This window comes from Callospermophilus lateralis, unplaced genomic scaffold, assembly GCF_048772815.1.
Source record: "Callospermophilus lateralis isolate mCalLat2 unplaced genomic scaffold, mCalLat2.hap1 Scaffold_107, whole genome shotgun sequence".
Lineage (NCBI taxonomy): Eukaryota > Metazoa > Chordata > Mammalia > Rodentia > Sciuridae > Callospermophilus > Callospermophilus lateralis.
The window spans coordinates 1780645-1806169 of record NW_027510917.1 but is presented as its reverse complement, the minus strand read 5'-3'; the positions used below and the strand labels follow the sequence as shown (position 1 = coordinate 1806169).

General features: G+C 33.0%; 2 pseudogenes; both read left to right on the top strand.

The window, feature by feature from the left end:
• LOC143386218 (activating signal cointegrator 1 complex subunit 3-like) overlaps positions 1-23368 on the top strand; it is an 84643-nt pseudogene extending 61275 nt beyond the window's left edge.
• LOC143386238 (ornithine decarboxylase pseudogene) lies at positions 23224-24901 on the top strand (annotated as a pseudogene).
• Positions 24902-25525: the final 624 nt, after the last annotated feature.

The following is a 25525-nucleotide window of genomic DNA, read 5'->3' as shown; positions in this document are numbered from 1 at the left end:
CATGCTTATCCAAATATTTTATTACTTTACCTCATATGTCTTACAAATGTAATGAATATATATATATATATATATATATATATATATATATACACACACACACACACACACACACACACACACACACACACACATACATACATATATTTAGTATTCTATGCCTTTTAGATCAAGCACCATACAAACACACACATATATACATAGGTATATGTGCACTTTCACTGTAATGCAAGAGACAGAGAGATAATTACTTTTTAATATTAAATTAACATTTTTTATCTTCAAACCATAAGTCATTGATATCTCTCTCTCTCTCTCTCTCTCTCAATACTCAGGTTGATTCCTCTCATACAAACACAATTAATCTAAAATATTTAAAAACCTGTTGACCATAATAATAAATTGTATTTAAACTTTGAAAATTTTTCTTTTTTTTCAAATATTATTTTATAATATATATCATACAGATAGATTAGTTTTGCTCCCTAAGTGTCCTGAAATAAAGCAAAGACAATCACACACTGTCTTATTGGGCTGATCAACATAGAATGAGATAATTATCCTAAAATTCAATGCATTATCTACATTATATACCTTACCTCAAAATAAGAAAAAAGTCATTTTTATTGAGAGTGAAAGACGGTAGTAATTGATCAAATTAGGAAATAAATGTAAATAAACCAGAAAATATTTCTAAAGTTGAACACAAAAACTTCTCCAAAGTTTACAAGAGATATCATTATCTTTTCAAGGAAAAGAAGTAAATTATATGCTAATTTTATTATTACATAATATCAATTGTAAGATATTTACAATTTCAGCTATGATAAAATGTTGGAAATGTGCAGGTAGAAATTGATACAATTTGGTACCTTACATTTTTAAAAGGTATTAAGCCTGAGTATCATTAATTATTCTTTGTTCTGCTTGCTTCACAGGGGCACTGAACAAGTGCTGAATCTTCATCCTGAATAATGTCATACTGTTGATTAACATTCACTGAGAAAGCAAAAGGCAAAAGGAGAAAATGATTAATTGTGACTGAGGTGAGCAGACAGGGTCAAAGAGGCTTTAAAAATAGAAAATATTTAGCTTGAGAGATAGTAATAGAAAGTCTTTCCAAGGCTGAGGGAACCTAGGCAGAGTCAGGGAGATATGAACAGATTGATGCACTCAGAAGAACACTGACAATTTCATATTCCTGCAGCATAAACTCAAAGTGGAAGGTGTGGAAAAGAGATTGTCAAATACCAGATTGAGTGGTAAATTCCCCAAACAAATTATTAGGAAGACAAAGTTGAAAGGTTCAAAAATATTATTGTCTTTATCTCAGAAATGCTAAGAGTGAACAAGAAAGCATCAAATAAACACTATTTTTATTTGTATTACACTTCAAATGTGTACCAACAATATTTTCTAAATTGATTCTTTAAACAAAATTAGTTGTAATACATGTCTTTTGCAATAACAGTTATGACAATCATTAATAATTAACTAGATTAAAATAATCTCAGGAATAGCTTTATGTTAATTGTTTTTGTAAGAATTTTATAGAATAAATAAAATATCTTTTTAATGTGGATAATTTATAATAAACTAGTAATTAATGAAGAAAAAAATGCAACATTCTAGAGTACTATGTTGGTATGTATAAACACACTATGTGAAAGGGGGGATAAAAAAGTAAACCTGAGTCTTAATTTCAGTCAGTTAAGTGTTTACTGAACAGTTTATTAGTCATGTTTACTCAAAGAATGTTTTCTCTAAGAAAATGAAAATTCAAAATCGGTAATATAAACTTGTTTTTATAGGGGTTTGGGTGATATTTAAAAATGAAAGAAATTGTTCTTTTCCCTGTGCCTGAAAGATGAAGATGAGGGATCAGTTGTCCAAAGATGCAGAGCGTAAGTAGAGAGGATGGAGAACTACCCACTTTAACAGTTCCAACAAATTCACAAGAAGCTCACGTTCCTCCAGCACTCAGATCTTGTGCTGGCGCCTCCATTCTGTCTATCTATACACAACACACATCAAACTCCAGACATGTCATCATAGCAGTCTATCTGCAGCAGTTTCTCAGAGCACACTGCAGTGTAGGGAAGGTTAGATAATGTCTTCAGACAGGCAAACCGATTAAATCCTGGTGATACTACTCCTTTTCCCCATCTTCTCCCACAGCATTAGTTCTTCTCTTTCACTCATTTGAAAAACTTGCATACTCAACATAAGCAACTTGTACTTCTCATCAAGTTTAAGTAGCATAATGTCTAAAATGGTAAACAACCAAAAGATGTACAGAAAAATATCAGCATAATTGACATACCATGGACTATGAAAGAGAAAAAAAGAGTTGCCATAACTCTTACACAAATCAGTGATGAAGCAAAACAAACATTATTTTACTATATATCATGGTTAAGAATAGGAATTTTCATGTGGCTTCTACACAGAAGACTTTAAAGGTTTTACCAGTTATTAAACATATCTATTCCTTCCATACTATTGAGGAATGAATTTGTAGTCCTATTGAATTCGCTGCAAGAGTCAAACAAAATCCTCATCAACCATCAGAAACCTGTACTGTATGAAAATCTTGCTAAGTTGAAAAGTTCAGATAATTAGTGTCAGTTCAGAGACAGTATGATAAACCCCAAAACTTTTGGGGTTTATTGTTTTATTGTTTATTGTTTGCTTTCCTTATTTGACTTTTCTTGGGAGCTTGTTATCATTAAATATTTAAAATTCCCTTTGCAAAAATGCTTGGGTGGGTTCATGTTAGAAATATGTCTCATTGTTGTTAAACCCTTCTATAAATATAAATATATATATATATATATATATATATATATATATATATATAAATTAAAAATTCCCACTCCATGAAGTGGCAAAGGTCTGGCGCCTGACTTGCCTTTCTGATCTATGGCCTCAGAACTTTTCTGCTAATACCTGTCATACAACCCTTTACTGGCTGTCAATCTATATTATCCCTTGAAACCTATGCTTTATTAACCATCACTAAAAATTCCTGCATATTAAAACATTTTAATTATTATTCATGCCTTGAAATTTATTGGAACATTTGCGTTCACTGTGTATCTAAGGTCAATGACCAACAATCTGCCTCTCGTAATATCTACACCAGTGCCTTTTATGGAATTTTGGGGAACTCAAGTTTATTGTAGCAACCTTTGCCACAGTCCTAACAAATAGGTAGGTTGTAATTGAAACATTGTATTTAGAGGTAGCTGACAATGTTTCTTTCCTAACATTACAGTCTACATGAAGCTTCTGATTTCTTTCTATACATATCCACTTCAGAGTTCTGAGTTTCAATCATATTGATAATTTCTAGAATTCCCTCTTGAGTATAGGATAGATGGAAATAAAGTAACTGCTCCTAGGAAATCATTCCATGTCCTAGATCCAAAATATTAAATCCCAGGTTCCATTCAAGGACAACTTATAAATAGTTTTGGGTGGCATTTACATTTGTTTATTTCAGTCTCCTGTGTCTAGCACTCTCAGAATGTCCCATACAGTCCCATACATGCTTGCTGGGCTCCTGTCAACTCAAGCTAATGGAATTATGTAACTGTTCTATAAATAGACTTCCTAAAGCCAACTTTGTTCTCATTTGTCATATATTGGACAACTCCTGTGTTCATGAAGGTAATAAGGGGTATTTATCATAACTTCTGCAGAAAAAATAGTTCCCAAATAAGGAAAATCTTTCACAAAGGGAAAGTCTGTTTCCCTCAGAAAGGTTTAGAAATTGTTCCTTTATGAGCAAGGAAGACTTTAGGAGCATGTAGGAGGGGAGTTCAAGATTCTTGTCTGCCTATGTCTTCCAAATTTTCTCTATTCTATATCTCAGGGACTCAAGTGCTCTGAGTTGAGGATTTTACTGACACTGAAAATGTGTAACTGCTAATAAAAATACTATTTACTGGTCTCAATCATATCTGCTGTGAAACTGGAGGAAGAAAAGAACTCCTTCAAACTGTCCTTGAGAATGTCTGATTTTTCCATTTGTTATATGAGTTGGATATTTGATTTTATTTTACTCTTTTATTTGAATGTACTTTCTAGAATTCTAAGCTTTTGTCACCTAAACATGCATTTGTATGTGTATATATATATATATATATAATTATTAGTAGTAACAGAATGGAATTCCAAAGAATTTTTTTTTTTCTCTCAAACCATATATCTTATTTGCATTTCTTTTCATGTAAGGCCCAGCCTGGATATTTTATATATATATATATATATATATATATATATATATATATATATATATATATATATATATATATATATATTTCTTGTATATGGACACAGTATCTTTATTTATTTTTATGTGATGCTGAGGATTGAACCCAGTGCCTCAGACATGCAAGGCAAGCACTCTACCACTGAGCTACAACCCCAGCTCCAGCCCAGTGACATTCTGAGACTCTTAATGCCACAACTTTTCACAGATTTCCAGTGTCCAATTTCTCTGGAACCCATTTTCTTGATGGATTTCTTAATATATGTACAATTCAACCTTGCAATCCTATTTCCAAGATTCATTTCCTGGTGACATTTCTCATAATTATTACATTAGTTAAGACTGTCTAACAAATGAGTGAACAAATACACACATACACACAAACATACACACACACACACACACATTAAAATGGGTACTTTGTGAAAAGTTTAACAAAGCAAATTATTTTATAAAACATGGCTTATTGAATTAAGAAATTCAAGGAGGTAGTTTGTAAAGAGTATTTGAGGCAGTGGAGTGTTCAGATAGTTTTAATAACTGGATTTTCATAAACAACAACAACAAAAATTTGTAGATGTTAGTTTCTCTGACACCATTGCTCTCTCCATGGCTGATTTCAAGTTGGGGGTCCAGCTCCAGGGAGTAGAGAATTGGGAAGCAGTGCCCAGACCTGGACGAAGGGAGCTGGTAAAAGTTGTTCCAGCATACCCACACTACACCTGGGCCTAGAGCAGAAGTAAGGCATTGCCTACTTAGGCCAGCCATGGCAGGGACAATAGCAGTTACTATGATTTAGAGGTGGTATTTTTTATGAGATGATTGTCTGGTATGAATATTTCAATCATTTCATTGAATGCTGTGGAAGAGAGTGACTGAGGCAAATTAGAATTCCTCTTCTAATCTGTTTTTGTTAGTGTGGAACACTGACTAAAACTGATTGAGATCCTAAATTCAGATAGCCCAGAAAACAATGTGCAGGGGTCAAGTCCTAGGTGCAGAGGTAAGAAAGTCGACAGGGAAAGTCAAACTAAAGATATCTAAATTGCATGAGTTTTTGTTTTTTCTTATGTACTTCACAGTTGATTAAAAGTCCTGAGTATATTTTTCTACAGTGTTTTCGTGTATTATTCAATACAATTATCTGTCCTACAGTGGTTGAAATAATAACTTACGATATTCTTTGTTACTCAAAAAAAGTCTAAGTGTTCTCTAACTGTAGCTATAATTTCAGATTCATACCAAACAGAATTCTGAATGGTTGTGTATGCTTGGCAATTTTTTTTAAAAAATGGAGGAATATTATAAAAATGTAACTGTCATACAAACTATCACTCATCTGTTTTGGGGCCTCCCTTTCCCTACATCCAGACTTCTCTTTATCACTCTAAGAAAGACAAGCTTACATAAGTAAATCTTATAACTAGATCTGCTCATTACTCTACATGAACCACATTTTTCATCCAAAAGAATCTCATTATCTTTCTAATGCATCATTTAAATTTCTGTATTTTTCCAGTTCTTCTAATTGATCTTTTTCTGATCTTTGTAGGCTTAGCTGAAATTCAAACTATTCTTTCTAAACATATTGAGCACTATTTCTCCCTTTTTTCAATTCCTAATTAAATTTAGAAAAAAAAAGAGAGAGAAAGAAAAGTGATTATGTCACCTATTCATATATACATCCTAATACTTGAGAATTCTCTTGGAAGAACATAGGAAATTTATTTAGACATTCTAGGCATTTACTCTATAATATAGACTTTGATGAATTTAATGATTGTTTTGGTCCATGTGTTGCATTAATGTAACAGCTAAAAAATAATAATTTATTAGAAACAGCAATTTATTCTCATCTGAAAACTAAGAAGTTCATGATCAAAGCAATGGCATGATCTGGTACAGGCCTTTCTGCTCTATCTTTGGTTGGTGGAAAGTGGAGCAAGGCAGGGATGAAACTTGGATCTTCTCCTGGTACAAAGAGCGGAAAGAGACACACACCAAGAATCCATTTTGTAGCAGGGTTGACCTATTCTTGAGTAAACAGTCCACCTCCCAATATTGTTGTTCTAGATTAAGTTTTGAAGACAAAGTTTTTTTGGGGGGACACAGTAAATTTATAGCAGCAATTATAGGCAATTACAAATCTGATCTCGATTTTCATCATGTGTAAAGTAACTGGAAGTCAATTTTTTTCCTTAAAAGAAACTCAACTCTTATAATTTAATTCATTTTAAATTTATGAATATTAATTATCATTAATATTCTCACATGACATTTCTATAACAAAGACCTTGGATAAAACAAATTGTCCCTCCAATTGGAAATTTAAGAGCAAAGAGAACTTAAATTACTTTTTCAAAGACTACACTATTAGCATTTGGTAGACCCAGGACAAAAACTCCGGATTTCTTACTTTTATTATCTTGCAAAAGAATTACATTGTTATCCTTTCATTCCAAGTCCTTCAAGTCAGTTTTCAAAGAGTAGCAGACAGAATGTGAAGCAATACTTCCAATGTACATGGTGATGCCTCTCTCTTCATCTGCATCAGCTCCTCAAAAGGTATAGACCTAATCTACACCCATGCATTCAATTCATTGAACAAAATAACATTGTCATTATGGCTATATATTTGTGCCTTTGGTTTCAGATATGGTTTCCAAGTTATTTTCTTTATTATTAAAGTCTACATATAAAATAATCATATAAAATTGATTTAAATGTTGCAAAAAACACTAATATCTAAAATTATGCAAGAATAAAACAAAAATGAATTAAGTAAGTCAAATCTAAATTTTGGTGATGTTATAGTTTAAATATGAGGTGTCCCCCAAAAGCTCATGTGAAAGACTAGTGTGTTAATCCCCTGATAGGGATCAACTAGATGGTAACTGTAGGCAGTCAAGTGTAGCTGGAGGAGCTTGGTTGATAGGGGCATGCCCTTAGGGTTTATATTTTGTTGTGCTCAGGAGATCTCTCTCTTTCTCTCTCTTCTTCCTTCTGTCATGTCCTGAGCTACTTTTTTCACCATTCTCTTCTGCCATGATGTTCTATGGGTTCAGAGCAATAGAGTCAACCATCTATGGATTGAGACTTCTAAAACTGTGCTAAGTAAACTTTTCCTCCTATAAAGTTGTTCTTGCCATGCCTTTTGGTCACAACAATAAAAAAAACTTACTAAATAAATGAAAAGTTTGAAGGAAGTGCCACAAGCTTGAAAATATGTAACGACTATATAGAAAATAATAAGAGAATAAAGAACAATAGATATATTTTACATGAGATATATTGGTACATTAATATTAAAAATAAAAATTATTTCTGTGAACCTACAGTATAAGGCACTATTTATGGGATTTTTCAACTCATCTAATTGACATTCAAAATATGTAATCCTTTCAATGAACTGTGACTGCTTGATATGCCTACACCCATTCAACAATGAAATCATTTAAAGAATAGAAATAAATTGACTTTGGATAATTTTTTTAAAAAATAAACACTTTAATTGTTTCTTTTGGGTTTAATAAAATGACTCTTTTGAAAAAAATAAATGAAATATAATTTTTCTTTGACAAATAAAGCCCACAGTGCAAATGTGGACTTACATTATATACTTTGTTAAATGTATATACAGTAGATACATTCAGCCAGATGATCATGAAAACTAATAATCAATACTCCTATATGTTGCTCAGCTATGGTGTTCAGAAGATTAGTTATATTTAAGTGCATTCTTTTAAATTTATATTTTCAACTTGTTATGGGTTTATTGTAACCTAATTACATCATAAGTTGTAGAATATCTATATGATCCCTGAGAATTAAGATTTCAACATACAAATTTTCGAGGAAAAGAGCATTCAGTTAATAATAATGTGAGTATATTAAAATATATATATGAAAATGTATATATAGAAGTTTACAGAAATGCATATTTATTTCTTTCCTGCTTTTCTCAGCTAACTGCTAGTTACTTGTCCTTAATGAATATGTAATCAGGAAATCATTAATGAAAAGATGTTTATAATATATTCAGTTAAATGTGTATTTGAACAAAGTCTTAAGCTGCATCTTTCATTAAGTTTAATTATGGAACTGAATTTCATAACCTTGGTGAGATTTATTACATCATACTTTAAAAAGTAATAGATATCCTCTTCTGTTATCATCTAGATTTTTCTTATTTTAATACTAAGCTGAATTCCTCATTAATTCTAACCAATCTTTATCTGTCCACTCTCTGTTCCTTTGTGGCAATATTGTCTCTGTTTACTTCTTTTGAATCAAACTTGCATTTTATTTTTATTTTATGCATATTAATGAAGGTGATGATATATAAGATGTTGTTAGGGAGTGGTTGAGAGACTTTGATTCCCGATCAAATATGTAAAGCATGATTATCAGAGGAAACAAATTGCCTGAGAGAATTTGAACCTCAGGAACTAGGAAAAGGAATTAGGGATCCTCAGGGCAATTGTGTTTTCTTAAGGATTCATAGAGATTATCATCTTGGTTTTAAATATATTGAACTGATCTTTTAAAACTTACTTTTCTGTGCTTTAAGTTATCCCTGAAAAAAAAATGTTTTCTGGTAAGAAAACTGTGACTTCTTTAGTCAAAACACATCCTATTTAGATAAAAGTGATTGATTTTTTTTTTTTTTAAGTAGAGACGGGGTTAAGAATACAGAAAAGTATAATGACATTTTCTACAAAAAAAAAGGAAAATAAATTTCAAATCAGATTATTTGCTTAACATCTCACCATAATAAGTCAAGATATATGATTTAAATATTCAAAAATACTGGAAAATAGAAATTTCTCAGCCTAAGTTCTGCAGAAAAGCAAACTGGTTATGTATCAGTAATTTAAAAAGTAGTGCAATGCTGGGGATGGTAAGTAAGAGAATGAGAGTGTGGATGCGAATCATTCCTGAGCTGTCCAACTCCCACAGATGCAAGTGAGTGTTCACTGCCAGGCAACTGTTTCTGGAATGATCTTATGCCCCATGGTAATTCAAGACTGTTTGCCATTGGAGAGTGGGAAGAAATTTAGTTTGGGAGCTTCCAACTTTCACTTATCAGAAGATTGCTTCTGGAATTGTTTTTTCCCTTGCAGTTCTGTGTTCCACTGTATGAGCTTTCAAGCAGTGCTTCTTATACTTCAGCTTCAACAAGGATTTATGGGACAGGATAGAAGATACAGGGAGCAGACACACTGAGTATGCTGCTGTCAGGAGTACTTCCTTAAGTCAGTTAATTTAAGCATCTACAAAAAAATTGTTGTAAAGAGTCCTAGAGATATGTGAAAAAACATGTTCCCAAAAGAAATACTACTAATCAACAGTTGAACTCTCACTTTTACAAAATATGACAAGGTATGTATGAAGTTATGAATCAAGAATCTGTATAAAATTATAAATCATGAATCTCAGATTTAATTCCATATATAGCAATTACGGTGACCTAAAAAATAGTGATATTTCATATTTCTGTAAGAGTATTTCTTCTTTTGCTTTATCTCATAATCTCTAGTCCTCTAGACAAACACTTCCTCTTTAGTGGTAGCAACTTAACCATTTGTAAATGTATTTTAGTGTTTAACATTTTTAATCAATGTAAACATTTACATATTTGTGAAGATAATATGAAATATGTGTAAAATGTATCATGAGAAAATCAGGAAATTTGAATTTCCACCTTCTTCAACATTTATCATTTCTCAGTTTTAGCAAATTTTGAACTCCTCTCTTCTAGTTCTTTATAAAACAAATAATAAATTGTTGTAGACTATAGAGACTCTTGTGCAGTGTACCACTAAAACTTATTCCTTCTAACTGCATGTATATATGTATAGGTATACACATATATATTTAAATCAACTTAAATTCCTTCATTCTGTAGTATCCATTAATAAATTTGCATATGATTTGCAGTGTTCCATTCTATCACAAACCCTGTCATCATCTTGTGTGAATAATAAATCTAGGTGGACATCTCTTCCCTAAGGAATGTGATGGACTCTGGATGACTTGGCTTCTCACTGTGGCTTTTTACCCCTTCTGCCCTCCTTTTCCACAGCCTTATCATCCCAGATTGCTTCATACTTAAAACCACAAACTTAGTCTTGCTTTTGTCTCACAACAATTCCCTGTCTTTCTACAATTCTTACTCAATTTCTCTTGACACAATTGTTATGTCTCATTTCACTCATATAGTTGTGACTTTTTCAACTTATTCTTTCTTTCCTTTGCATTTTTTTATCTCCAGAAAGCTTAGACTTCAGAGTTCTTCATCTGAATTTAAAGTTTACTCTTTCATTGTTATTGGTCATCCCTGAAAGTGAGGAAAAAGGGAAAAAAAAGAAACATTATTTTTTTATTCCAAACCTAAAACTGAACTTTGAAGATCTATGCACCAAGTAATTCTAAATAAAAATTAACTCAAAATTACCAAGTATTCACACTAGGCCTACTGCCTCAGTTGTATGTCCATCATGTTAAAATGTTAATGTATTTTGTCTTTGTTGTGGTAAGCTATGTCTTCAAATGACAGGGAATCCATAAACCCTTACATAACTGAAACCAACATCCCCTTCTTTCTATTCACTCAAAAGTTTATTCATGAAAAAAATACTAATAATTGGTACTAACAATGTTCCAAACTCAAGAGTCAACATATCAAACTTCAGTAGAGGAACATTGCTCTCTTGGTAGGATTCTTAAAGACCTAACTTTGGTTCTTTCTATCACAAACTGCTTTAGATCATGCCATGGATTTCTGGAAAAGTTTAAGTTTTCTTATTTTGAGTTAATTATATTCATAGCAAATCACTTTAAAAATGTTTTTCTTTATCTGATTCATTTACTAATTCTTCAGCTAATGATTCAGTTCCTAATTATGTGTTTAAATATATAATCAGAGTCAGGTGTGGTGGCACACACCTGTAATCCCAGGAACTCCACAGACTGAGGCAGGAGAATAACAAGTTCAAGACCAGCCTCAGCAACTTAGAAAAATTCTGTCAATATAAGAAAAAATTTTTTTAAAAAAGGACTGGAGATGGACTTTGTTGTAAAGTGCCCCTGGGTTCAATCCCTAGAATGTATGTGTGTGTGTGCATGTGTGTGTCTATATCTATCTATCTATCTGTCTACCTATCCATCTTTCTATCTAACTATATATGATTTTATTAGTCAATCCTTGAAGAGAGGAAAAGGATAAATATATTCAGAACCTAGAAATACATCTGTGAAAAGACTCATTGTCTACTTCAAGCAACTTCCAATTTTTATTTGATCTTTTAATTTGCACATGCTCTGCTCTGAAACTGGATCTACAGTCTGGTGACTGCAGACAGTGTGGTAGCATTGGTGTACTCCAATCACATTTGCTACATTCTCAAACTGAAAATGCATTTCAGTCCAGGTCTAGCAATAAAGATGTATAAACTGAAGGAAATTAGAAGTATATGAGACAACTGCTTGTTTTAAGATCTCTTGGAAGGAAACAGGTAATATCTTTTTATTTTCCCACCATGTTGAGTCAGGGGATTACCAGTAAAGGAACCATTATGGGATGTTCCTGTGGCAGGAGAAAGTGCAGACCAAGAAATGTTGTAAATGCCATGGGAAAAGCAGCACCTGCACTAGCCTTGGTTCCTGAGGGGCATGGTGGGCATTACCTACATTATCATATCCATAAAAAGGCCTCTCAGTGAAGTGTCCTAATTAAAAATTATTTGGGAACTACACTTTACTTGACCCAGTCTTTTGTAACCCATCTCCATAGTTGTTTTTTTTAAATCCCCACTTTTCATATTTGTAACTCTGTTTTTGACAGTAAAAAACTTGGTTCCCACTGTCTACAGCATATTTACTTATTTTCTAAGTCATAGAAGATATACTTTTATAATAAATTTTGATGATATATGACTGGATAAGTAGAAAACTGAATGTATATATAGTTTAATAATTATAGTATTTGCCTATGAAAAGCTATGTCTATAATAAAAATAATTTGAAACAAGAATAAAATATTTTAACATAATTATTTTTAATTTTACCTTTATATATATGACTATTGTCAAAGTTAATTTATAATGAAAAGTTAATGTAATTAGTCTTCTTTCTTTGGTGTGCATATGGTATTCATTTTAAGTCTAATTAAATTATTTTTTTTATTTTTCTTTAACTTAAAATGATTCTTTTTCAAAGAATTTTTATTTGCTTAATTTATGAGAATGTAAATTTTTAACATAATCTCAACAATCAAAAGTACATAAAAGTGGGTCTGGGGTTGGGGCTCAGTGGTAGTGCACTTGCCTAGCATGTATGAGGCACTGGGTTCAATTCTCAGCACTACATATAAATAAGTAAAGGTCTATCAACGTCTAAAAAAATTTAAAAATATATAAGTGTTTAGAATCATAGTGACCTCATTTTCTATTATTTCTGCATCATTTCTATCCTCCCACACCATATACCTGTTCTTTATCAACCCCAAAAGGTAACTTTTTTGATGTCTTTTTTATTTCTGATTTATCCATTTTATCCATCTTGGTGCTTTAAAAATAAATTTTACATACATATTATAATACAGACACCTTATTTCTGAACTACTAACATGAGAAAGAGCATGACATAAATACTTTCTAAAATTTATTTTTAAATTAGTGTCCATTCTAGGAATCACTTCCTCATTCTTGATTCTAGTTGCATAGTACTTTGATTTGTAAATCGATCATATGTTGTAGAACCGTTTTTTCCTTGTGTACACCTACCCGGGCATTGCAATATTTTACAGTAGTTCTATGAATAAACAGTGATATTAATGTTTATGATAATTGAGGAAAAATATTAAGGCAAATTGCTAGAAAAATGTTTGCTGGGTGAAAGGTAAATTCATGTGCAACTTTACTGTATAAACGTAGCCCATTCCCCAAAGCACAATTTTACAAATTTGAGTTCTAGGTGCCAATTATTAGAGTCTCTATTTCTCTTAAGGTTCATCAAAATATATTGCATATTTGCTAATATAAAATAATTTGACATATGGGAAATAAATGATCTCTCTGTATAGTTTTATATGTATTCTGTAATTATGAGTTTAGTGTTTTGTATATTTATCTTTTTTATATTTTTCTAATGAATTTTTGCACATTTACATTAAACATTTTTTAGAGATTATGGTCATTATTTCATTATATGTAATATTATTAATAATTTTATATACCTCTCTTGTTTTATTATTTGCCAATTATCTTTATTACAGTCTTTTTTGTTCTATGTTTTGCTCTGATTCTTTTCTTTTTTGATTTTCTTTTTTATATATATATTGTTAGAGCATTCTGATTTGGATAATATAAGAATACAAACACGAAAGTTTTATTTTAGATATTTTTGTATTCTGAAAGCAATAAAACAACAGAAATCTCCACAGGCTTCATGAGATTATATTAAAAAATTATAGCTATGTATGTCTTATAAATCTGTCATGTCAAGTGGCAGATGAACAAATGAATTCAAAGGTAAGAAGAAAAGTCTGAATCAATAATCAAAAGAACTGCTCATGGGCAAATAAATTTTATATCAACCCAAAGAAAAGGAGAGATAGCAGAGTTAATTGAATATTAAGGGTTGGTAGAGTAGGAAAAGTCATCCAAAAAGCAGGGAGGATTACAGAAGGAAATGGGTTCTTGGAATTTCCAAGGAATTCATAAAATAACGTACATAAGCTAAGGTGAATTTATTTGTCAACTTTTTATCACTATAACACAACTTCCAAACAGAATAATTAAAAATAAACAAGCTTACTTAGCTTACAGTTTTGGAAGTTGGCATTCATTCTAGACAGCACAGCATAGACTTTGGTAAGGGCCTCAGTGTGGATGGCAGGCTATATGTAGGAAGATTGGTCATATCTTCAAAATTAAACCAGAGAGCAACTCACAATCAGGCATAGGCTTATATAACAATCCCCTCACAAGAATTAATGGGGATTCCACAAGAAATACTTCAATGCCTTTCAAAGACATATTCCTATTAGGCTGAAGAATCCTCACTAGGTCCCACTTCAAAATGGTTCTACCATCTCTTAAATTCTTCAGCCTGAAGACCAATTTACTAACACATAAACCTTTGGGAAAACACAATATATCCAAACCTCAGCCATGTATATGTCAGTGGTGAAAGAAAAGAAGTGTGCAATCATAAAGAAATGTTGAATTTATTGAAGACTTTCTGCAGCTATTGAGATGATTATGTGATATTTGTTCTTGCTTATATTATGTGGTGTATTGATTTTTGTGCTTTTATTGATTTGTGTATGTTGAACCAACCTTGTATCTCTTTAATTAAACTGATTTGATCATGGTGTGTGATGTTGAAATGTAATTTTGTTTGCTAGAAGTATCCTTATCTGATTTTTGCTATCAGGGTGATAATGGCTTAATAGAATGAGTTTAGCAATGTTCCTTCTGTTTCTATTTCATGGTACAATTTGAAGAGCATTGGTATTGGTGTTTCTTTAAAGAATTAAAAATCAGCATACTTTAGGGATATAATCACACCCAGATTTATTCCAGTACAATTCACAATAGCCAAGTGAAGGAGTCAACCTATACAACCATCAAAAGATGAAAGGAACAAAAAAATGTGGTTTATATACAGAATGGAGTTTTTATTCATCCATAAAATATGAAATCATGTCATTTGCAGGACAATGAATGGAACAGTAGACTTTCAAGCTAAGGGAAATAAGCCAGACACCAAAAGATATATATTGTATATTTTCTCTCGTATGTAGAAGCTTCAGGGAAAGAAGAAAGTAAAGGATGTTCCGAAAATAGGAGGGAATCATTAAGGTAAAGGAAGGGCACAGTGGGAAGGAAGAGGCAAAGATTAGCGAAGGTGTCAGGAAGCAATAATGACCAAGTTATGTTATGTGCATCTACAGACATGTCACAATGAAACCTACTGTTCTGTAAAATTAATATGGAACAATAAAATAATATTTTCAAAATGATAACAGAGACTGACAGGAGCTTGAATGCTTTGGAAACACTGATGAGACTCGAAGAAGTGTTTCAATGATAGTGCAAAAGCAAGTGAACCATATGCCAAAGACTAAGTTCACTGGAATTTGTGTTGTTTTAAATAGTGATTTTAGAGGTGGAAAATTTCACAATTTTTGACAGAAATGTTCAAGGCTAACATGGAGGGAAAGTGAATGAAAGGAAGGGAAGTAGGATAAAAATCCAGATGTTGCCTATGTCATACAGAGGAATCTAAAGTCACTAAGATAACAAGTTGTAGGACCTAAAGGACTGTGATCCATGTTGTAGCACTTTCAGTAAATTCAGGCATGTGACCAGGAGGAGAATAGTTGGTTATGAGCATGGTCAAAAAAAGAAGAGGAGGTATAAATATCAAAAGGGACACTATGGTATCAGAAAAATCTCAAGCCACTTTCTCATTTTTAAAAAGTTCTAGAGAGTAAAGCAAATCTCCAACTAGAGTAGCATTCAGAAATTGCAAAGCCTTAAAACAGAAAGTGTTTGGGAGTATTTGGAAATGAAAGGACATGCTGCTCCTTGGTTTTCTCCTGTAAATTCAATCTATGAACTTCTTATAAGTCATTTTCTGTTTTGTTAAGTACAGTAGAGTGAGGTGTATTATTTGGTTCTAGTGATTACTTCAACGGGATAAATATCTTTTGATCTAGTCCTGAAACTAGTGCATCAGAATAATATTGTGAGGACAGTGACCTAAGCAACAGCAATGGGGGTCTGGGGGGAATGGTGTAGCACAATGAGAACAGACTTCCAGAAAAAAGAGAGGGAGAGAGGAGTGACAAAGAAAGGCAAAGACAGAGTCAGAGAAAAGAAGAAAGCATTCTTGGAAGTATTATCTTTCATAGTGTTTGTCTTATCTTTCTGATAACATTCTTAATTGTCTACCATGAAGTAAACAATGTTTGGGTTTTGTAAGTCGGAAAAAATTGACAGTTACTATTAATATATAAATAAAATCATAGAGAGAGGAAATACTCAAAATGTAGTAAGTTCCTTGGAGTTGGCCTTAAGGTAGAAGATATGTAATCGTGAGAATGCTACCAAAGTAGATTTTTAAAAAGCACAAAATTTCAAAAATTTTCAAAATTTTCTTATTGATAGAAATGTCTTTTTTTATTATTATTATTCTCTTTGAATCCTTTCAAAAGATCACACATGAATTAATGCTAGTGAGGTGGTCATCAGAAGGACCCATTCAAGTCCTGCAGGGTGGAAGAAGATGGAGGCCAAAGAAACTCTTGGACAGTGAGATTCAGTGAGCTTTCATGGTGGTGAACAGAGGTTGCTCTGAGGGTGGCAGCCCAGGAAGAGCATGGAACTCTGTGTGCCCCATTTCCATTCCATACTTGGCTCTAAACAATCTCTTCATTTCAGCTGTTTCTAAGGTATATTAAGTAAGTGTTTTCCTGAGTTCTCTAAATGATTGTAATCAAAAAATAAAACACTGGAAGGAATCATGGGAACATCTAAAATGGTAGTTGGTTGGACAGAAATGTGGACAGCCTATGCCTTTTATTTGTGTCTGACTTAATTGCAGGCAATCTTTGAAGCTAAGTCTGTAAACCTGTATAGTCTGAAGTTAAGTTCTGGTACTTCAGAAGTGAACTCAATTATTGGACACTCCGTTAGCCTCAGAGGACTTGATAATCTCATAGATCATTTCTTCATTGGGAGTATAATTTAAAAAGCCACATAATTCAAGAGTAGTGAAAAAAATTGGGATTCCACCTAGTATTTTATTTAATATCAAAGATGTAAAATAAGGCATATTTTTGTCACATCAGTAGACATAAGTGGAAAGATTTATTTCTTTCAGATAGCATTATAGAGTCTCAGGTATAAGTATATAACACTGTAGCCATGCATGATACAAAATACATAATGCTTCCAAAAGTGCTTTGAAATCTTATCACAGTCCAGAAGCTATTTTGTTGTAAGGCAAATTCATCCTGAATCCCAGCCAAGTCCTCATATGCCAAAGGACGTAGCTGTAAATCTTAAAAGGCTGCCTAAATACAAGGATCCTGAGGACATAGTTATAGGAATATGTGAGCATGTTTTCTTGCATGATGGTCCAGGAGGCAAATGTTAATGACCAGAAATTATAAAAAAAGATGCTGCAAAATGGCAAACATTTATCTAGAATATGTAAACATTGTCTTGAAAATTTAGGGATGGGAATATTGAAAAAATCAGTGAATAAAGAAGCCTTGGTGGAAAATTCATGGAATAAAGTCAAATAAATAAGAACTACACAGATTTATCATTATTTAGTTTTCTTTAATTTAAGATATGGTATATTACTTGCTGGGAGACTCTCTTTGTTGCATATTTACAACAAATATAATTTTTTACATGTCATTACCTGCAAAGATATTGCATAGAAAATGTAGCCTCCCAGGTTAAATAGTAGATATAAAAGTGGGACTCAAGTCTTTGTTGCCCATTCTTTTTACTACACTATTTTGAATTATCTGTTCCATTTTCTAAACCAGTTTGGAATGTGATGCCATATCTATTCCCTTTCCTGAATCAATCAGGCTTATTCCAATGTCAGTCTTCTCCTGGAAAATGTCACACAGGCATTTTAAGCAGGTTTGGAAATGATAGCAATTTCCAAAGAGTGCTCAGACCCATAAATTAACATGAGGCTATATTCTGCCACAGACCTTGAAGTGCTAATGTAGCGATATATTCATAAGAAAAGACAACCATGTCAGAGTTGATATAACATAAGGAAAGCAAAACTTAAGGCAGAAAGTAAATTTGAAAAAAATAGTAAATCATTACGATACTTTTCATTTAGGTTTATCCACGTTTTTGTTACCAGATTTCTAAGAGATTTTGAAAAAAGAAGCTGCAGCCAAACAGTCCATTTATAGCTCCTGACAAGGCAGTTGTCCCACTTCTTTGTCTATTTTCCTTTCTGGAGAAAATTGATTAGACAGTTTGGAAGAAAATCAGCACATCTCCTTTCCTTCTTTACCTGGAGCCAAAAGTCTAGCAAAAACCTGGGCCTTGTTCCCTAAGTTTTATCATTTTTCCAGTGCTAAACCAAAGTTTAAAAATTATCTCAATAAAGATGTTTAGAAAAGTCCAGATGCCAGAATATGCCATAGACTTCAACATCCATTCCAAAAAGAAATAAAAGGCACCAAGGTCTAGAGCCACTTCAGCACTACTAGTTTCACAATCCACTTACTTTCCTGAAAAACCAAAATAGTTTAATCCTGTCATGACTGCTCACAAATTAGTGTGAAAACAAAACAAAACAAAAAACAAGTTGCCCCATCATATCTCCTTCTTGTCCTCCTTCTCACAGTTTCTACCCCAGTCTGGGGTTGAGGAGACAGGTTGGGGTAGGGGTTGGGTTTGGGGTGTGTACTTACTTTGCATTTTTCCTGAATTGTCCTTAGGAGATTGTAGTAAGGCAGTGAAACAATGACTTTATAATTTATGTCTTTAGGAAGTACAGCAGACCGATCTTTATAACTGAATATGTTAATTTTGGTGCATTTCACTTGTAGATGCAGCAGAGAAGCACCCCAGTTTAAGAATAGTTTCCAGAGGGCTAGTGTTGTGACTCAGTGGTAGAGTGTTCACCTAACAACTGTGAGGCACTGGATTCGATCCTCAGCACCACATAAAAATCAACAAATAAAATAAAGGCATTGTGTTCATCTATAATTAAAACAAAATATTTTAAAAAAGAATACTTTCCAGAAACCATCTGCTAGCATTTAAATACTGGCTGACAATTACTAACTCTATTTCCTTAGACAAATTGTTTAATATCTATGTGCTTCAGTTTTCTAATCTGCAAATAACACTATCACAAATTGGTCGGTTTTAAGGATAAAATAAAATAGCAAAATTTTCTTTTGTAAGTACCCAATGTATCTTTATTTTTGTGACCTCAATTCTCAACTTTATATTTGGTAATTAGTATATCTCAATTATTGTGATGATTTTTATTGCAAAGACATTTTCATATATTTCTTAGACATCAATATACTGAGTCATCCTCTAGAAATATCATTCTCATATCACAAACTCTATGAATTTGTGAGAAAATAGCACATCATTTAGTAAACAGTGTGAAAAAAATGCATACCTATGGGAGGATACAGCCTAAGGTTTTTCTGTTAATTTTGCCACCTTTGTCACAAAATTATAACGCACACAATGACATTTCTTGATTCCTGTCTAGAGCTGGCTCTGATTTCTGGAATTGCATGCTTTATCAAAATTTATCTTAAACCTTACAACCAACCGTGAGAGGCAGAAATGATTATTCCACTTTACATATGAAAAAAACTAAGTTCCTCAAATGTTAATTGTCTGCCCTAAGGCCATGTAATTAATCATTGTCCATGTTGGAATTTGAATCAGGATTATTCTGAATCCAGATCCAGTTCTATCTTTGACTGTTTAAAGTTTTCATAAAGAAATCTTCTTAAGCTTCTAAACATATTTATTTGATTGAAAATGTACAGAAGGAAGGCAAAATCTTGAACTCTTTAAAATTTAGGATGCTATCATTTTCAGGTGAAGGAAATGACAGCAGCCCTAGGCAGGTGTGTTACCAACACCTGTCTCTCCTTTAAAAGCAGTGCAATCCAACTTGAGAGAGAGGGCAAGAAAGATAAGGCCTAATGTCTTAGAAAATGACAAACTCTCAACTTAAAGATAAGTTGTCCTGAAGAATCTATGAAGATTTGAAGAATACACTAGCACATTGAATAGTAAAATATTATAAAAGTGGTGTGGGAAGAAATGTCCAATAATTAATAGAGGTAAATTAAAACAGAAGGCAAAGCCAGAGTACTGAGTACTTCAGCTATGCATAGATGGGAAAATGAAAATGATCTGCAGTTCACAGAGGAATGAATACAATTGTATATTATAAATACAGTGAACTATAAACAAATTTTACATAACTTACTAAGTGATTTGAGAATAGGAAAAAATCAAGTATTTTTATGATCTGCTCCTATAAATAGACATTTGTTTCATATTACTCATAAATGGCCAATTTATTCAACAAATAGGCTAGTAGTTTGCAAACTGAAGTAGATATCAAAATCATCTAGAACACTTGTGAAAACAGTTTTCTGGAGCCTCCCTCCAGATTTTCTGTTACAATGGGTATTGGGTGGTGCCTAAGAATTTGCATTTTTAGCATATATCCTGATGATGATGCTAAAGATGCTGATCTAAAGATACTTCAGAACCACTGAAATAAATTTCATTATTTATTATTTTACCTTTAAAATATATGTTCCTTTTTCTAATTTTTTTCTTTTCCTTTTTTTGATGAAAATAAGTATCAAATTGTAGAAAAGATGATTTTAAAAATAAAGAATTTACATTTATAGAAGAATTATCCTATTTTTATAATATGATTCCCACAATGATGGACTCTTTTTTGAGGAATTAAAGAGATTTGTTTCAATTATGCAGAACAGCAAGAACAACAAAAATTCAAACAGATTCTTTGTTTTTCTCCTTAATAATTTATCATTTTGTCCTTTTAAAGAAAATATGGAAGGTCTCATGATTGTAAGTGAGGTTTTAAAACACTCTAATTCAAAGTTTCTTAAATGTTTAATTTGTTTAAAAATATATTGAAATAATCTTAAGGCTGTATTTTAAATATATTCTGTGCCAACCAACATTACACAATGCCCCTCAGTACAATGTGGTATGGTATTGACTAATGTAGGAGACAGGAGTCTTGTGCTATATCCAGATTTTGAATGACTTGAAGATATTTGTCATGTCACATTTCTATTTATTTTCTTATTTTGTTATTTTTAATTAAAGTTGACATAAAAAATTAAATTTTTTAATAGTGCTTGCACAGCTGATAAAAAAGTAAGTTATAAAAAAAAGCTATTTTTATTACTGAAGAATTCAGTATATTAACTGCATTTCTAGCTAAACTAAGAGGTTTTCTATATATTCACATAAGTCTTCTAGTTATCACAGTAACTTTCCTAATATATGCTATTGTGAAATGTTCTGAAGGTCTAAATAATTTACTTTATGTATATTATTTCCTTATTCTGGGATTATAAACCTCAAAGATTAAACATATGTCCTCATATTATGAACATTAATTAACCTAACACTATCAATATAATGTAAGCACAAAAGTTAAGTGTTTTGGGAAAAAAAATGAATGAGCCCTTATTACTTGAATTAAAAAAGATTCTCAGACATAACACAAAATCAAATAAAAATGAATAATTTGTTTTTCATAAAAATTAAAAATCATTAATAAAGTGTATAAATAACCCCTTTACTGGGAGAATGTATTCACAATACACAATACACAATACAAAGATAATTATTTCTAGGATATGCAATGTGTATTTTCTTACACCTAAGTAGTATATTAACATTACTAAAATGAAGAAATAAGACTTTCACATTTCTTCATAAAACTCTCTTGCAGTTATTTTGCACATATTTACCTGATCTTTATATTTTCATTAATTCTGCTTGTTCTAGAAGTGTGCAATATTGAGTTAAACAATATATTACAATTTTTGAATCATTTCTTTTTCTTAAAATTAGGTTAAATAATAATGTTTCACCTTAGTTATTGAATTATTTGTACTGTGTTCATTTTTATTGCTGAAGAGTCAATTATTTGAGTATAGGAAAAAATCTTACATATTTTTTTTCTGGTCACTTTTTTACACGAATACTCCTCTAAAATTTAGTAAGCGATTTGAGCACATAGTTCCAGGAAAGAAAATAGGTGAATGTATATTTAATGCCTATAAAAAATGTATTGAGTTTGTTCATTCATGAAGAAAATGTAAATTAGAACTCTGTTTATAACAACTACAGACATAGTCATATGGCTTAAATTTAACATGTAGCAATATCAAGTGTTAACATGGAGAAGGAAAAGCTTGAACTCTGGTTTACACTGCAGCTGGGAATGTAAACTTGCATAACCATTTGGAAAAGAGTTTGACAGTTTTTTTATTAGGTTACACATATACCTACCCTGTTACTTAATAATTTGACTCAAGTATTTTCCCAAGAAAAATAAAATGATGCAAAACAAAGACTTCTTTCAAATTTATATACAGTTTTTTTTCCTTTTTTTAAAGAGAAAGAGAAAGAGAGAGAGAGAGAGAGAGAGAGAGAGAGAGAGAGAGAATTTTTTAATATTTATTTTTTAGTTTTCAGTAGACAAAAAATCTTCATTTTACTTTTATGTGGTGCTGAGGATCGAACCCAGTGCCCTGCGCATGCCAGGCAAGTGCCTTACCACTTGAGCCACATCACCAGCCCAGCAGTTTTTTTCTTAATATCCAAAAATATAAACCATATGTCCATAAAAAGTGAGCAGAAAAAAAAATATGTAAGATTGTTTACTAAATATTTGACTCTTCAGCAATAAAAATGAACACAGTACAAATACACTCTAACTCAGGTGAAACATTGTTATTTAACCTAATTTTAAGAAAAAAAAATGATTCACAAAAGGCAATATATTGCTTAATTCAATATTGCACACTTCTAGAAAAAGCAGAATTGATGGAAATATAAAGATCAGGTAAATATGTGCAAAATGTTAACTGCAAAAGAGTTTTATAAGTAATGTTAAAGTCTTATTTCTTCATTGTAGTAGTGTTTACATTGGCAGATCATTTTTCAAAACTCATTGAAATTTGAGATCAATAAGATTGATATTTTTAACTTAATAATTTAGGTAATAAAAATCAATGTGCTGTCAGTCCCTGCAGCCGCCGCGGCCAGCCGCCCTCAGCCAGCAGCTCGGCGCCACCTCGGGCCGGCGTCTCGGGCGGGCGGGAGCGAGGCGGCTGACGGGCGTGGCTGGGGCGGCGGAGCGCTCCTCGGGCTCCGGCGCAGCGCAGCTCGGGCGGCGGCATCTCCATGGGACCGGCCCGCGGCGTCCGGGCGCTCTGAGAATATTTCCACTGCTGGACGGAGGACACGGGGTTTGGAATTCCTGGAGAATTACCTTTGAGAGAAGCTGGAAATAATTTCTTTAAATTTCATCTCTTAGTTTCCATCTTGTTGCATTTCTGGGGCATATCCAGGAGCCATGAACAACTTTAGTAATGAAGAGTTTGACTGCCACTTCCTTGATGAAGGCTTTACTGCCAAGGACATTTTGGACCAAAAAATTAATGAAGTGTCTTCTTCTGACGATAAGGATGCTTTTTATGTTGCAGACCTTGGAGACATTCTAAGGAAACATCTAAGATGGTTAAAAGCTCTTCCTCGTGTTACCCCCTTTTATGCAGTCAAATGCAATGATAGCAGAGCCATAGTGAAGACCTTAGCTGCCATTGGGACAGGATTTGACTGTGCTAGCAAGACTGAAATACAGTTGGTGCAGAGTCTCGGCGTGCCTCCGGAGAGGATTATCTATGCAAATTTTTGTAAACAGGTGTCTCAAATTAAATATGCTGCCAGTATTGGAGTCCAAATGATGACTTTTGACAGTGAAGTTGAATTGATGAAGGTTGCCAGAGCACATCCAAAGGCAAAGTTGGTTTTGCGGATTGCTACTGATGATTCCAAAGCAGTCTGTCGTCTCAGTGTTAAATTCGGTGCCACACTCAAAACCAGCAGACTTCTTTTGGAACGAGCTAAAGAATTAAATATTGATGTCATTGGTGTCAGCTTTCACGTGGGGAGTGGCTGCACTGATCCTGAGACCTTCGTGCAGGCCATCTCTGACGCCCGATGTGTCTTTGACATGGGAGCTGAGGCTGGTTTCAGCATGTGTCTGCTGGATATTGGTGGTGGCTTCCCTGGATCTGAGGATGTGAAGCTTAAGTTTGAGGAGATCACCAGTGTGATCAATCCAGCACTGGACAAATACTTTCCATCAGACTCTGGAGTGAGAATCATAGCTGAACCAGGAAGATATTATGTTGCTTCAGCTTTCACGCTTGCAGTTAATATCATTGCCAAAAACTCGTATTAAAGGAACAGACAGGCTCTGATGATGAAGATGAGGCAAGTGAACAGACCTTTATGTATTATGTGAATAATGGAGTATATGGATCATTTAATTGCATCCTTTATGATCATGCACATGTAAAGCCCCTGCTGCAGAAGAGACCTAAACCAGATGAGAAGTATTATTCATCCAGCATATGGGGACCGACCTGTGATGGCCTTGATCGGATTGTCGAGCGCTGTGACCTTCCCGAAATGCATGTGGGTGATTGGATGCTTTTTGAAAACATGGGTGCATACACTGTTGCTGCTGCTTCTACTTTCAATGGATTCCAGAGGCCAACTATCTATTATGTGATGTCAGGACCAACATGGCAGTGCATGCAGCAAATCCAGAACCATGGCTTCCCACCTGAAGTGGAGGAACAGGACGTTGGCACTCTGCCCGTGTCTTGTGCTCAGGAAAGCAGCATGAAACATCACCCGGCAGCGTGCACCTCCACTAGTATCAACGTGTAGATGCCGCTCTGTAGCTGTTCACTACAGATTTAGCTTAAGTTAAGGGATCTGGGGGGACCATTTAACTTAATTACTGGTGTTTTGAAATGTCTTTGTGAGAGTAGGGTTGGCACAGATGCAGCAATACGGATGACTAGAAGATGGGGTCACACTTATCTGTGTTCCTATGGAAACTATTTGAATATTTGTTTTATATGGATTTTTATTCACTTTTCAAACAGGCTACTAAAGAGTGCCCCCGCAGCTGCCCAGCAAGCATTTGTAGCTTGTACAGTGGCAGAATGGGCCAAAAGCTTAATGTTGTGACCTGTTTTGAAAATAAAGTATCTTGAAATTAAAAAAAAAATCAATGTGCTTTTCTCTGTATTCAGATTAACTAATAATAGTAGTAACTTATTATTAATTATATGAGAGTATCTTAGGAATTCAGAAAAGTTATTGATAAAAGTCACCATCCATTCACAACTGAAATTGACAGAAGGTAGAAATATAATGAAAGTCCATCAATCTAATAATTGGAGTCAACAACAAACACAGTTAAAGAAATTAACAAAAACCTACACCTAGCATCATACATAATGGTGAGGAATTGAACACTTTCCTCCTAAGATTCAGAACAAGGTAACAGTGGTTGCTGTCACCATTTCCTTGTTGGGTATAAAATTCTCTGGGCAATTAGTTAAGTGGAAAAGAG